We start from the raw sequence: 13,786 nt of genomic DNA on the forward strand, positions 1-13,786 counted from the left end.
ACATGGTTATTTATGCACGTCTCTGTGTTTTAGAGCTCCATAGATGACTTTGCTTTCTGTTAAAGAATACACCTAGATGCATTTGATGCTACTTTCTGCTATTTTGAAGCAGATCTCTATGATTTACCAACGCTGTTCTGTAACACATTTATATTCATTTGCTCATTATTTACTCTCCATGTGTCATTATTTTTTCCTAACATGCAAATAAGAAAATATTGCTAGCAAATATAACACCTTAAAGTTCAAAATAACACAGCTCGCATTATATAATTTTGTGTTGTGTGACTGTGAAATTACAACCTGCAACAGCTAAACTCACGGTGACTGGCAGATGGGGAGAGCTATACGCTTGTGTATGATAATATGTCTGAAATCCTCCAAGTCATGGAGTCAGCAAGGTTTGACTGAGTGTGTACAGTCAGTCCTTAAGTCGTCCGAGGTTTAAGAGCATGAGGATTTCTGACGTGCCAGGATAGAGATGTATAAATGAAGAGCTCTGGCAACATCGGTCAGAGATGTCTACTCACATCACTTTTGCGGCTGATGAGTCGGAGGTCAGGAGTCAGTCAAATTTCAAAGAAGTGGAAGCTGAAACAAGCAGAGGTGAAACGTCAGATATGTGACTGTTAAAGAGAGCAGTTAAAGTGCCATGCAGATGCATTCATGTGAATGCATTCATATGAATTGCCAATATTATTTTGGCAAATAAAATCTGAGAAGTGTACAGTGTGTTGTTTTCAGCCACCTTTAATCGAATATCAATAAATAAAATCTATTACAACCTATTGCCTTTAATCAATTTAGTGTCATTATAAATGAAAATGTTCATTATAGCATCACAGATTTATTAGAGAACATCAGTGAATAGCCTTATAAAGATTAGGACAGCAGTCATTAAATATATCTGTAATAATAAGTAATCTATCGAATAATTCCTCACTTAATTAAGTTTTTACATAAACATGTGTGACGCCAGGTGTCCTAAACCTTTTTTTAACATGCCTTCTTACACAATGACAGCTGTTGCCCTCTTTTCTATGTCAGAACTGTGCAGGCTTACATTCATGTACATGTCCTCCCACCACCTACAGCAGTTATGATCCGTAGGTGTTTGGGTTTTTGTTTCCATTAGTGTGTTTTTTGATAACTTCCTTGTTGTTTGTTTTTACTTTTGGTCTTACCATATTATGTTCATTTCTATGTGCCCTGTCATTGCCAGTAGGGTATGGCTGTGGCTGTGAACAAAGTATATCTCTGGAGGAGCTGCTGAGGTCACCAGCTCAAGTGGGGAAATCTGAGAGGGCAACTATTTTGCATCCCACAAATTTGTCATTCAAAGTAGAGTGGCAAGAAGACAGCCATTGTTTTGAGAAATCCCCTTTAAAATTTTGTTCATTAAAAGAAAAAAAGTCCTTATGAAGATGGAGGAAATGTGAAAAAGAAGGTGAGAGCAAAGAAAACATGGTTACAAACATTGGTGACAGTATTATGCTATGGTGATGCTTTTCTCCAGCAGGAACTCAGCAGGACTAAATACAAAGACAACTTCTAAATAAAATCATGCATAGTTTTCCTTCCACCTTATAATTATACTCTTTTTTCACATAAAATCCTAAGTTTGAGGGCTGAAAATAGTTTTGCAGAGGTCAGTCTGCTTTTCCTTGCAGATCCAATCTGCCCCACTGTTAAAGGGAAACCCCCTACCCCCAAAAGGACAGCTGATCTCTTATTATAAGCCCATCCTGCATGGATGCAGTCGCTCCAGTTCTAATGGATGCTCTCTGGGGAAACCTTCGGGGAGAAAGGCATCAGATCACATTTAACTGAGCAGTTGGCTGCATGGTCCCGGTGGGCTGCCTGCTCACAGATGGTGGAAAGTTGTGTGTGATGCGTTGAACTTCTCTCAGATTGACCCAAATTAACTTTTGCTCATCATACTGCACACACACGGGATCAGAAAGGTGATTACAGTGAATCATGGAGAGAGGATGGGCTCACAATAAACAACAGGCATGCTGTGCTGTATGATGCTGGTAAAATGTCCCTTAAGATAAAGAGAGGTTTAGGTAGAAGTGTCTTCTTGACATCTGGTAACTTTCACAGGAAACAAATTCCCTACAGCTGTCAAGACAACAAAACACCCACTACCTCTCTAAGAAAAATGCTTATTTCCTCCATGTTTCAAGGACACAAAATAGAGCAGACAGCCTTTGCTTTGACTAAAGATGCTGAATTACAAATACAGTCTGTCTCTTTCATCCCCAAACCAAACTCCCCACTCCACTTCTCCCATTTGATTGTTGACCTTCAAAGAACGAAGCGGTGGAAAGAGAACGACAGAACCGTTTCTACTTCTGACCTTTAAGTGATGCATTACCTCTGAGCAATAAGTGAAATCGATGGTTTTGTGCCGTTATGATGCAGCGGGTTCATATGTCACCTTGTCCTCCAGGCATGAAGGCTGGACTGTTGCGCATCCTGAACATGTCCTTATATCTCGGTTCATTGGAGAAAGCAACAGAGGGTGGTCAGCCAGCAGCAACCAGCAGGTTCTTAAACAAGCTGCTGGCCATCATTAGCATCTCATGGCTGTTGTCTGCCAGCCATAGCAGATAGCTGTGTGGGGCTGACTGTGAAAATCTATCAGTCTTTGTGTTACTGCTGCAGTAAATCACTTCTTATGCATGCAGTGGAGTCATTTCTGTGCCACAGAAAATCTTGATTTAAGAAAATAACACCTCAGTTATTGGGCTTATCCTTATTGTTCTTAGATTGTGGCTCCAAATTTTGTTTTCTCGACTAATCTCCTCTTGTTGGAATTTGGATATCAAAGTAAATTCTCTTAGGGGATGCATTGTGCAAATATTTGGTTTGCAAGTTGGTTTATGCAAATGAAAAGCAGGAGATGTACAAATGTACTTGCCTGAAGGAAAATAATAATAATACTAATAATAATAATAAAACAAGAGAGTACTGAGAGAGCAAAGGAAGAGATCTCAGCTCAAAGAAAAGTCAAGACAGGTTATTGTGTAAATCACAATGAGTAAGAAAATGTAAAAGGCAAATAATTCATATTCAGCTGAAATTAAAGTCAAAATATCTAATATCCAAAAATATATACTTGTTTATTAAGAGAAATTAACAGAAAACTTACCATAAAGGTTTTTCACAAACTAGCAACAGTCCAGAACAAAGTGTAAATATAGTTGCAAGGCACCATAAATTTCACACATTCAGTCCATTCATCCATTGTTTACACCTTCATTTTTTTAAAACTTTGTTTACATGCTTTAAACAGCGGTGGCGCTAACATGGCTTTTACCAACGGATTACGAAAGGCTGAACTGCTGCATGATGAAGAGGAGAGCAAGGGTGAAGAATAGACTGAAGGGTGAATTTACCTCGAGACAAAAGTGACAATGAAAGAGACTGAGGAAGTGTGTTTGAGGATGTTCCAGTCTGACGCTGAAGAAGACAACGTTAGGGGGTTCAGTGCGCAGGAGGAAGATGAAAATAGAGATAAATGACTTTTTCTACAGACTATTGTATTTTTTGTTAAGCAGTCTTTTAAAAGTACTTTTTTTCTCCTCAAAACATTTTCCTGTGGGTGCGACTTATATTCAGGTGCACTCAATAGTCTGCTAGTTATGGTACCCACTCATACCCGCAGGGTCGCTCGGGGCCGGTTCCTATATCCGGCGGTCATCATTTGAGGAACACACTAGAAAGGTCACAAGTCAATTTCAGAGCAACACAGAGAGACAGTCATGCACACACACACACACACACACACACACACACACACACACACACACACTAGCACACACATTCATACCTAAGGACCAACCAATTAATTTTGCCCTGAACAAGACCTTGCTACTGAGTTGACAAAATGTATCCTCACATCTTTCAGCAATATATGATCGTATTTTTTCACAATGGTTCCACAGAAGATGAGCTCCCATTTAGATGCTCTGTTTCCCTTTAAATCTGATAGCATCCCTGAGAGGGAGTCGTCAAATAGACGGATATTAGTCTGTTTCTGAATAAAATCTATTCTTGGTTACAGTTACAATTATAAATTATTTGTAAGGTGTGGTAAATATGATTAATTGATGGTTTTATGAACATTAAAATGATTGAAAATAGTGTATTCTATATTACAGTGTGGGAAACCAAAGTTGGTATGGTCTGTTTTGCCTTTTGCTAGTGGTGGGGGGCTTTCTAGGCTGAAAACAGTTATCTGCATAACCCATCATCATAAAACTGGTGAAAGTTGGCCTAAACAGGTGTGTCCAGAAAACTTTTCTTTAAGTCACAAAATTATTTTTGAATTTTAAGAAAAAAATTACACAAGTCAAGCATTTTCCTTGTAATGAACTCTTCGACACCAAAAAAATTACATTTGAAAAGTCATCAATTTCAAGTTTTGACGTGCAGAACATGGGTTTGGAGCTGGTGCTTGAAGGCGGCGTGGCAGGTGCAAACTCCAGGTAACTGACATGATGCAGGGAGACAGGGCAATGAGTCACCCGAGCCCTGAGCAAGCTCCCTCGCTTTAACCTGCAGCAGTGGCTCCGGAGCAATTATCTATTTATAACCTTCCACAGCAGGCCCACAACCACTGACAGACAGAGATATCTGTCTTCAACTGAGCTCCTTTTGGCTCAGAAGCACATTGGAGGCATAATGCTAAATTCTCTGACGCCTAATAAGTGGCTTAATAGGTTTAATAGGACTTTCTCAAAGAGCAAAGCCTCAACATATGCAGGCTGCGCCCATGACATGCCGGAGACAGCAGCTTAGCAGCACATTTTGGTGCACTTAATGAGTAATTCTTCTTATTTGGCTGATAGGATGGAGAATGAATAAGACCACGTCCCTGCAAGATTTGCAGCACACAGTCATGGCTTACCTGCAAACACACTCCTAGGGATTAACTCTGAGTTGTTCTTGACAGAAAAAAAACCCTAAAAAATCTATGAAACAACAGACATTGTGGCAGTAAAAACTGTAACACCACCAATTCGTGAAGCTTTAACAATCCTAGCCCTTTTCCCGCCTCTTTACTTCTTTTTGGCACAACATCCATCCCTGTAGTAGAGAAAATCCATCATGTTAAATATCTTGGAACTGCTTCATTATTCACAGAGAGGCAACTCTCCTGTCCAGACAAATTATCATTGGTATTTCATTAATGTAAGGTTTCAAATTACGCCATTGAGAATGTCATTAATTTAGACCCCAGAGTCTGACTGAAGTGATCATTTTTCCACTGACAGGAGTATCTTTAGGCAGGGGCCGTGAATATGGGAAAAATATCACATGATCACAATGCCCCAAAGGGCGTACTTAATAAAATGGCCAGTGGATGTGCTGCAAAGTTTCATTGCGAAGGTTCTTAGAAAAGAAAGGGATGTCACAGTTCATCTGCTGTCTTAATACTATAAAACAAAACAGAATATTGCATAGGCAGCCTACAACCAGCTAAAAATGTGCTTACTTAGCATTAACAACTCACCAGCAACAACAGCTGCTGGAGGCAGAAGACGACTCATGTTGTTTCTTTTGCATTGTGAGCATAAAAAATATTTTCGAAAACCCTTCCTTGCGGAGTTATGAAGTCCAAACTACATGCATCGCAAACATTTAGTACACTTTGTATAGAAATACTACAGATTTACTTCAACTGCCTTCTGCAGTGAGGCGTTTGATGAAACTCTGAACTGATAGTTTTCCAAAGGTCAATAACCAAATATTTAGCAAAATAGAGTTTTGTCATTTTGTCATTTTTAAAATAAAAATTATAAAATATTATTACCAACTGTGCTGTGATACTGGAACCAATAACCAATTACTACAAAGCTAATTAGCTAGAATAAAATCCATGAAATAAAGACTTTGTGGCACATTCTTTTAACTCTTATAGCCACAAACAATAAAATCTACAATTAAACTAAATGAGTGAGCTGATTCAGCAATGCTAGTGGATAAAAATGTTCCATTGTTTTAGATTCATATAATATAGCCACATACTGTGAAAGTCCAAGTCCAGTTGTTAAACATCTTTAAATGTCTGTCAAGATTATGATACTTAAAAAAAAATACAAAAAAAACCTTGACATTTGCTAAGGTGGAAAGACTATTAAAAAATGCCTGAGAAATGTTTCTATTGATGACATAAGAGTTTCTCTGCTTTAGCCCGACTCTTAACACGTTCTAATCCTTCATGCTCTGTTATCATCAGATTGCCCATCCTTATCTGAAGATAGGAAACAGCTTCCACAGAGGATCCTTCCCACGTTGCAAGCTTCCTAGGTAGCACGACAAAGTGGTATTCTGTCTGATAACGATTCTGACCTTTCCCCCCAACTGATGGAGCATTTTCAGCTAATTTGGTCCACATTGAAATTGCGTGTTGAATAATTGCAGATCCAAAAGCCAATGCGAATCTCTCGGGACTCCAAGCAGGTCCCATCCTACCCCTTGCTGGCATGTGGCGTCCAGTCACACAGGGCTAATAGACTAAGTGAACGTTTGTAGAGGGACCTTGAAAAGTCACGTACTGTGCAACTTTCGAGCACTTTAATGAAATTGACTCGCATAATGCTGGCATTCCACCGGCTATTATGTTTCTCATGATGACAAGCCTTGGTGAGACTCAAGCTCTTTTTCATTTTCTCTACATGCAAGAGAGCAATAAATCCATTTCCTTTAACACTGTACAAGGCTTTTATTTAGCGCTAGACATTTAGAAAGAACTGAATAATAAGTTCTGCACAGTCTTCCAGAGGAAATTACTCCTGTGGGTAGCTCACTGTGGCATTTTATGGTAAAAGAAAATCATGTAAAAAGAGATTCTGTTGCATGCTCTTTGGTTCTTCTGTGAAAGAAACAGTCTGTGTGAAGGTGAACTGTATCTTTTCTTCTCTCACCCACCATCACTTCCTCTGCATTACTGAAAAAAAAAACAATTCTTTCACTTACCATTCAGGACTTTGCAAATTTTTTTTCAGCTAGTGAATATGAATTTGTGTTCAATTATTTTAGTTTTGGTGTGAAATTTTAAGTATGCCTTCGGGTCTGGAGGAGTTTTTGACCTCTGTTCAAGGAAAAACCTTCACCATATGTTGAGCTTCCTCCGCTTCCTGCACCTGAGCCTCGCACTGCGGGGGCTGAAGTCCCACTGTTTTCTTCAGACTGGCCTGTTTGGCCAAATGGATGAGTTTCTTTCACAACACCTGGTGTCTGCTCTCTGCAGTGCACACCAGCAACAAAAAAAAGGCTCATACTAGCAAAAACAGGTAAACAAGGAATGTATGGCTCTCCAAAAAACTTGCATTATATAATAAATGGACTGCATTATATTGGCAAGGACAGAATGTGAATTTCAAGAGGTGTTAATACTTTTGCAGAATGCTCAAATTATTAATAAATCAAAGCTTAGTAGAGATACATGCATTGTGAAAATGCGTATACCTGAGATTTGAATCTGCATACAGGAGGTAGGAAGCTGCCCAGCTCTTGGAAAATGTATGTAATGGGTACCCACAAAGCATGAGAAGGATCAATAAGGATAGGAAAGTGTTTTGACGTAAGTGATCAGTGGAAAAGCAAATCGAAGCCCTCTGTTTCACTGCACAAGTCCTTCACAAGAGATTTAGTGGACTCTAGAGATGTGGTGCTCATTTCTGTGCAGGAACGCCTACACAGTTATAGGTCTCAGGTAATAGTCATCCAAACAAAACTTTCTCTAAATGCCTAACATAAAATACAGAGTTAGAACAAAAGAAAAAAACTAAAGCTAATGGTTTGTGTTTTAGAAATAAGTCTTATCTGGACTGGCTAACGTTAAAAGAGCATCGATGCTTAAAGCATTTTTATTGAATATGGAGGGAAAAAAAGGTGCAGAATTTAATGAAACACCTCCAAGATGGTGAGAGAAAGGAACAAATTAATCATGTTATTGGTTTTTGTTGCTACCGATGGCATTGGCAACAAATCGCTGTTAGAGTGAAGAATGGATCCAATTAAATAGCGTAAGATTCAAGGAACTATCATAATATTTGTGAAAAACAAAAACTGGAGAAACAGCAGCCCTGCCTAAACTAAAAATGTGAAATTTTCATTTTATACATAACGGTCAAAAAGACACATTTTGACCAGAGTCCCAATGTGTCAGACTTTATTTTTGGTTTGTCAGGCATGTTGCCAATCTAACCATTTCATGCATAGTTTAATTGATTGCAGACTTGCATACAAGGGAAACCTACTGAGAAGTATTTTTTACATATTGGTCTATGTTAAGGGTACATTAAAGTATCATTAATCTCTTGTATGTCACACTGTGTATAATGCCACCTACTGTGCTGACAGTTCACAACATGTTTTACATGACATACGTTCTAACTCCAAGTTGGACGCTAAATGGATTTAGCAGCAGGTGATGTGTAATGAGACAGGGTGTGGCCTAAGAAGGTCAACACCCTAAATCAATATGTGCATAATAGTTAGCCAGCTTCCTTTCTTTAGACAAAATTGGTCAAAAAGAGATTTGATTTACTCTGAAAATTCCCAAAAATCTCCCAGAGGAATGCAGCACTCTTGAAATTGCTCATTTGTTGGGGTGTGATATGTGACGTGAGAAAGAAAGGACACAAATGAACTGCCACGGATTTATGAAGAATAAGTGTCAAGCCAGCAAGAACCCATTATCTTACGGTTTTGAAATATTCCATGACTGCAACCAACCTGGAGAATCGAGAAGTACAAAATGTCCAGAGCCCAGAGACATGGCCGAGGAAACGAAGGCTGAAATCTGACAGATAAGCTGAGGCATCTAAACTGAGCCAAGAAATAGCTGAAGACAGAATTTTTCAAAGGTCTTATGGACTCATGAAATGAATGACGGACCAGATGATTGGACCCGTACGTGTGTGGATCAAAAATGGACAGAGAGCTCCACTTGGAATCAGATGTCAATTGAGAAATTGTGTGCATTTATTAAACTGAGGATTTACAGTGAAGTAAAACAATCCACCTCTCTGAACAGTACCTAGGAGGCTGAGGTTGCTGCTGCACAACAACTGCTATATTTCATCACTGATTTTATTTAATGTTAGAAAGTTTATTGGAAAGTTTTGAATTGCATCATCATAATTCTCACTTAAACAAATGAAAATAAAGTAAAAAATAGATGAGAAAATGTAATGATAATTCTACACAATAGCAGCTCCACAGTGATTATGCAAATATAAAGCAGATTTCGCCCTAAGAAAGACAAAACCTTACTTACATTCATGTTTGAGGTTTATTAATATTATGGATTAATCAATAGCACTGCAGTTGGTAATTAAGGGTAATTACTGTATAACATCTTGAGATATTGAAACATCAAATGGTAAAAAATTTTTCTGCAGACCATGCATACTTGATAAAAATAAATCACAAAAGGAAAGACTTAAGTTTATTGAGTTTGTGGCAAAATCAATAAAAATGCAGACTAATGGCATTTTTTTTATTTGTATATATCAAAATTTTTCAAAGGTTTTGTGGACTGATGAAATGTATGACAGTCACTCTGTCTATATTTATGTATACTGTATAATATTTAATACAATGAAGATAGTGACAGTCCCTATGAATGTCTCTCAGAAAAAGGAGAAAGGAGAGCAGTGACTGGTGGACGTAGTGGCGGAGGAGCTGAGGATGCTGCAGGCGATAAGAACCAGAAGACAAAAGAAACCAAAATATCAGATATGTGGAAGTGTAGGGTCTTTGTAAGTGCGTCAGATTTAAACTCCTTGTTTAAACCGACGTTTGTTGGACCGTTTCACCCATCAAATACTTTCTATTGGCAAACTGCTGAAGCGTTCAGTCAAACAGGAAGTAACACAACTGATGGGACACATGGGAAAAGCTGCTTATAGTGCCCTCGCCCCACCCCTCCTGTTTCTGTGTAAAACCTAACCAGGCCAGATCAAATTAAGTGGTTTGATACTTTCCCTGCCAATCCGATTAGACCGATTAATTCCCAAAAGTGTTCAAATGATTAAAGCTGGTTAATGGGCCCCGGGAAGGTTCATGGTATCAGACTTGGCTGCAATATCACACAGAGTCAGAGAGAAAAAAGAAAAAAAACACGCGAAAAGGTAACTTGTCCGTAACTCTCCTCTGACTTTGCTTTAGCTAATAGGAAGTCTGGTAATGCCTGCCTGGTTAGCTCCAGCAGTGTTTTTGTTTCTTTAGATCACAAACCTTTGAGGAAAACACTGCTGATGAATAGTGCATCTACTATGTGGTGACACGGTGCCTAAATATAGAGTAGAAAATAGAGCAGAAGAAAGGGGCACAGGGAGAAGCATGAATATTCACAGACTATCTACAGTAGCACGGAAAATAGTTTGTTCTTATTAAAAGATTTGATCTGTGCTCAATGTGGCGCCGGGTTTGCATCGCATTTGTGGGTCATGTTGACATTTTGGCGCAAATTCAAATAAAAGAAGATCCTTTGTAATTTTACTAAAACTGACAGTTGAGAAAGAAGGAGTTGCACCAAGAAGGTAAATAGTCACAGGTTCCCCTCCTGCCTCCGCACTTCCCACCCTCACTCTCTTTCCTAATACACTCATCTCCCCAGGGAGCAGTATCCATCATTGAAGACGGCTGGGATGTTTTGCCACGTCGCCGTGTGCATGTGAACACAAGGTGACTCAGAGAGCGACACGGCTCGTGTGAGCCCTGTCTTATAAATGCAGCCCCATGTTTCCCCCATAAAGTGTCCATCAGCACCCTAATGCATCGCCCAGTGAATGTGACAGAGCCTGGGCTTCCACATTATTAACTCCTGGCATTTTTATGAGCCAGTGGAACACAGTCCTTCTTCTCAATAAGATACGTCCATGTGTTCGTTTTTCTGTATCGTTATTTCAGGGGGAGGGGGGGGACTTAGCATGTAACATGAGAAACCACAGTAGGAACCAAAAGACATACAGATGAAGGAAGAGGGAACTGGTAAAATGACACTAAAATTTACATTTTAGACCTCTATGCAACTATGATATTGTTGGTAGACACATATTTTCACTCTGTACAGACCATCCTCACTGTGAAACATGGTTTTGGAAGCATAATGCTGTGGGTTTGCCATTGTATGGTCTAAATCCAATCAGGACTTTGTAGCAATACATAAAAATTATGTTCACGGAGGTTCACCATCCAATATATAAAGTATGTTACCTTTCTGTGTCATTGCAAACTCTAAAAGTGGGAGGAAAATCTATGGCATTTAATTGTTTATGGGGCACTGTCACAAATCAGTTTGGAAAAACAGAATCATTTTTATAACTGACATCATATTGTCACTAGATCCAGATGAGTTTAATCTTAGCATAAGCATTCATAGATTAAACTTGGTATTTTGACTCAGAGGTTAAATACAAATTCAGGCCACACTTTTTAGATTTGTATCCATCCATTTTCTTACACCCTCATCCCACTGGGGTCAGGGTGCTGGTGCCCATCTCCAGCTGCCAACAGGCGAGAGGGCAGGATACACCCTGGACAGGTCGCCAGTTTAGATTTTTATTTCTAAAAATATTTAAACCCATAAAGCGTCTTCCTTTAGTTTAACAGTTATGCACTAATTGAAGTTAGTGGTTATAAATGTTAAGACATTCAAGGGACATAAACATGTTTGTATGTATGCATATGTATAGCCCTGTGTGTTATGTAAACAGTGTTTGCTATGATAAATTGCCGCATGTTATTAAAAGCTCAAGAGAAAAGAATACATTCATAGTGGCATCCTCACAATAAATGAACAAGATGTTTTGAAAACTTTAATCACATACAAATATGAAATCACTCCAACAATGGTTTAATGCCTCACTGTGTTTAGAATCAATTTCAAAGAAGTCTTACGTGTGAATAAAGAGAAGGATGCAGAGGAGTGATGGAGCTTTATGTTTTGTGTGGCTCTCTCACATAGTAGGCGTTCTCAGTGGGGATGAATAACACTCAAGCAGATTGTGAAAGAAATCAACACAAGTGGCTCATATGATCAAAAACAGGCACAAGTGGCTATCTCAGGAGCCAATAAAGGACTTTCAGCTTATGCAACCGGAACCATTGGGCGCGGGGGTGCGTAAAAATCCCCCAGCAGGCATGTCAGACCCATAAACCGAGGAAGACGCCCAAGCGAGCAAGTTTGTAAAACGTGAAGTCGACAGTAGAGTTTACACCGCGCCGCCCACAGCCGGCCACTCAGCCGGAGTCGGATCGCCCTCCGTCGGAGTTGCTTGGAGCTCAGACAGATAGACCGTGCGTAAAATCTACCAACCAGACGCAGCAGTGGTGCCATGACATGCAGGACACCGCGCGCCAACTCCACGGAAAAGCCTCCTCGTCCGCACGGATGTATAGCACCGGAACGATCATTTCCTCCAAAACTGGCCGTAATCTGAAGTAGAGGATGGTGGGTTCGTCCATCCCTCTCCATCGGTTCAGCTGCGCCGAAGAACGATGCTGAGAAAATCAGCGGCGGGATTTTCTCCGACAGGTAAGATAACGATGCAATCGGGCATGTTTGGTATACCAACAATGTCCCTATATGCTTTTATGTGTGTGTGTGTGTGTGTGGGTGTGTGATTTTTACAGAAAGACATGAATCTGCACAAAAAAATGAACAATATTTTTGCTCAATATTTTGTATTGAGCAAAAATATTTAATTTTTGCTCAATACATTCAGTTCAGCACTTTTAAGTGAAGCCACGCAATGTCACGCAATTGTGGGGAAGTGTATATTTATAGTTGCGTGCATTTCGAGGAGAGGAGGAAAACTGCTGTGGTCAAACAAAAACAGGCATCATCAGTTATTTTAAGTGCACTTGAGCCCTCACTCAAGTGCACTTATTCCTGGATGTGTGATGTGGTTTTCCTTGTCTAATGTAGTGTGTAATGGAATCCCTTATCTGGACTGTGGCTCATCCTCAGAGGCGTGTGAGGATGGACACATTGTTGTAGATATTGATTCTGAGGCTTCTGTGTGCTTGTGTTTGTGTGACTCTGGGCTCAGATTCAGTTTACATTAGTCATGCATCTCCACAGCAAACAGCTGTGAAATCCAGCGTGGCAGCCTGAGCTTTGGCTCTCTTGGGGTCAGAGGTTTCAAAGGTCTCCTGCAGATCTGCAGGTCATCTCCGCCCCTCAACGTCTGTCTCATAAATCAAGCCTTGTACAGTTTTCTTTTCTTTTTTTTTTTTCTTTTTTTGTCAGAGGGACCTTGTTTTCCAGTTTTCAGCTAATTCAGTGCAGCTGCCTCACTGGATGTGATCTAATTTTATTATTAATCAAACCATGAGAGATGGATTTGCTAGATTTAGGACGATCTGGCGCATTGGCGCTGCACTTGCTACACAAAGCACAACATTTGCGTACTCAAATCAGGACATGCCCAGATTGCCCACCATCTTACTGACAGACTTGTTGCCTTAGTGACTGCCTTTTCTTACTCTTTTTGTTTTGTTCTCTAGATGCAATTCTGTTTTTAGTTCAGGATTTAAGGCTTTTTCTTTCTTTTTTTTGTTCGAGTTGCCCAGCATTGGGTTACGTGACATGATTTGGATTTAAATGCTCGTTTTTTCACTAATATGATACAGAATGACTAAAACATCAGAAGCCTCATTAGCAGCTAACATTTAGTCATTGAGGTATTATCACAATGGTTTTCTTTTTTTTCTGTCTTGTCCTTAGCCATTTAGTTTCACTCAAAATCCCTAAAAG

Source organism: Poecilia mexicana, unplaced genomic scaffold (assembly GCF_051168715.1).
Source record: "Poecilia mexicana isolate PSO_F unplaced genomic scaffold, ASM5116871v1 scaffold_22, whole genome shotgun sequence".
Lineage (NCBI taxonomy): Eukaryota > Metazoa > Chordata > Actinopteri > Cyprinodontiformes > Poeciliidae > Poecilia > Poecilia mexicana.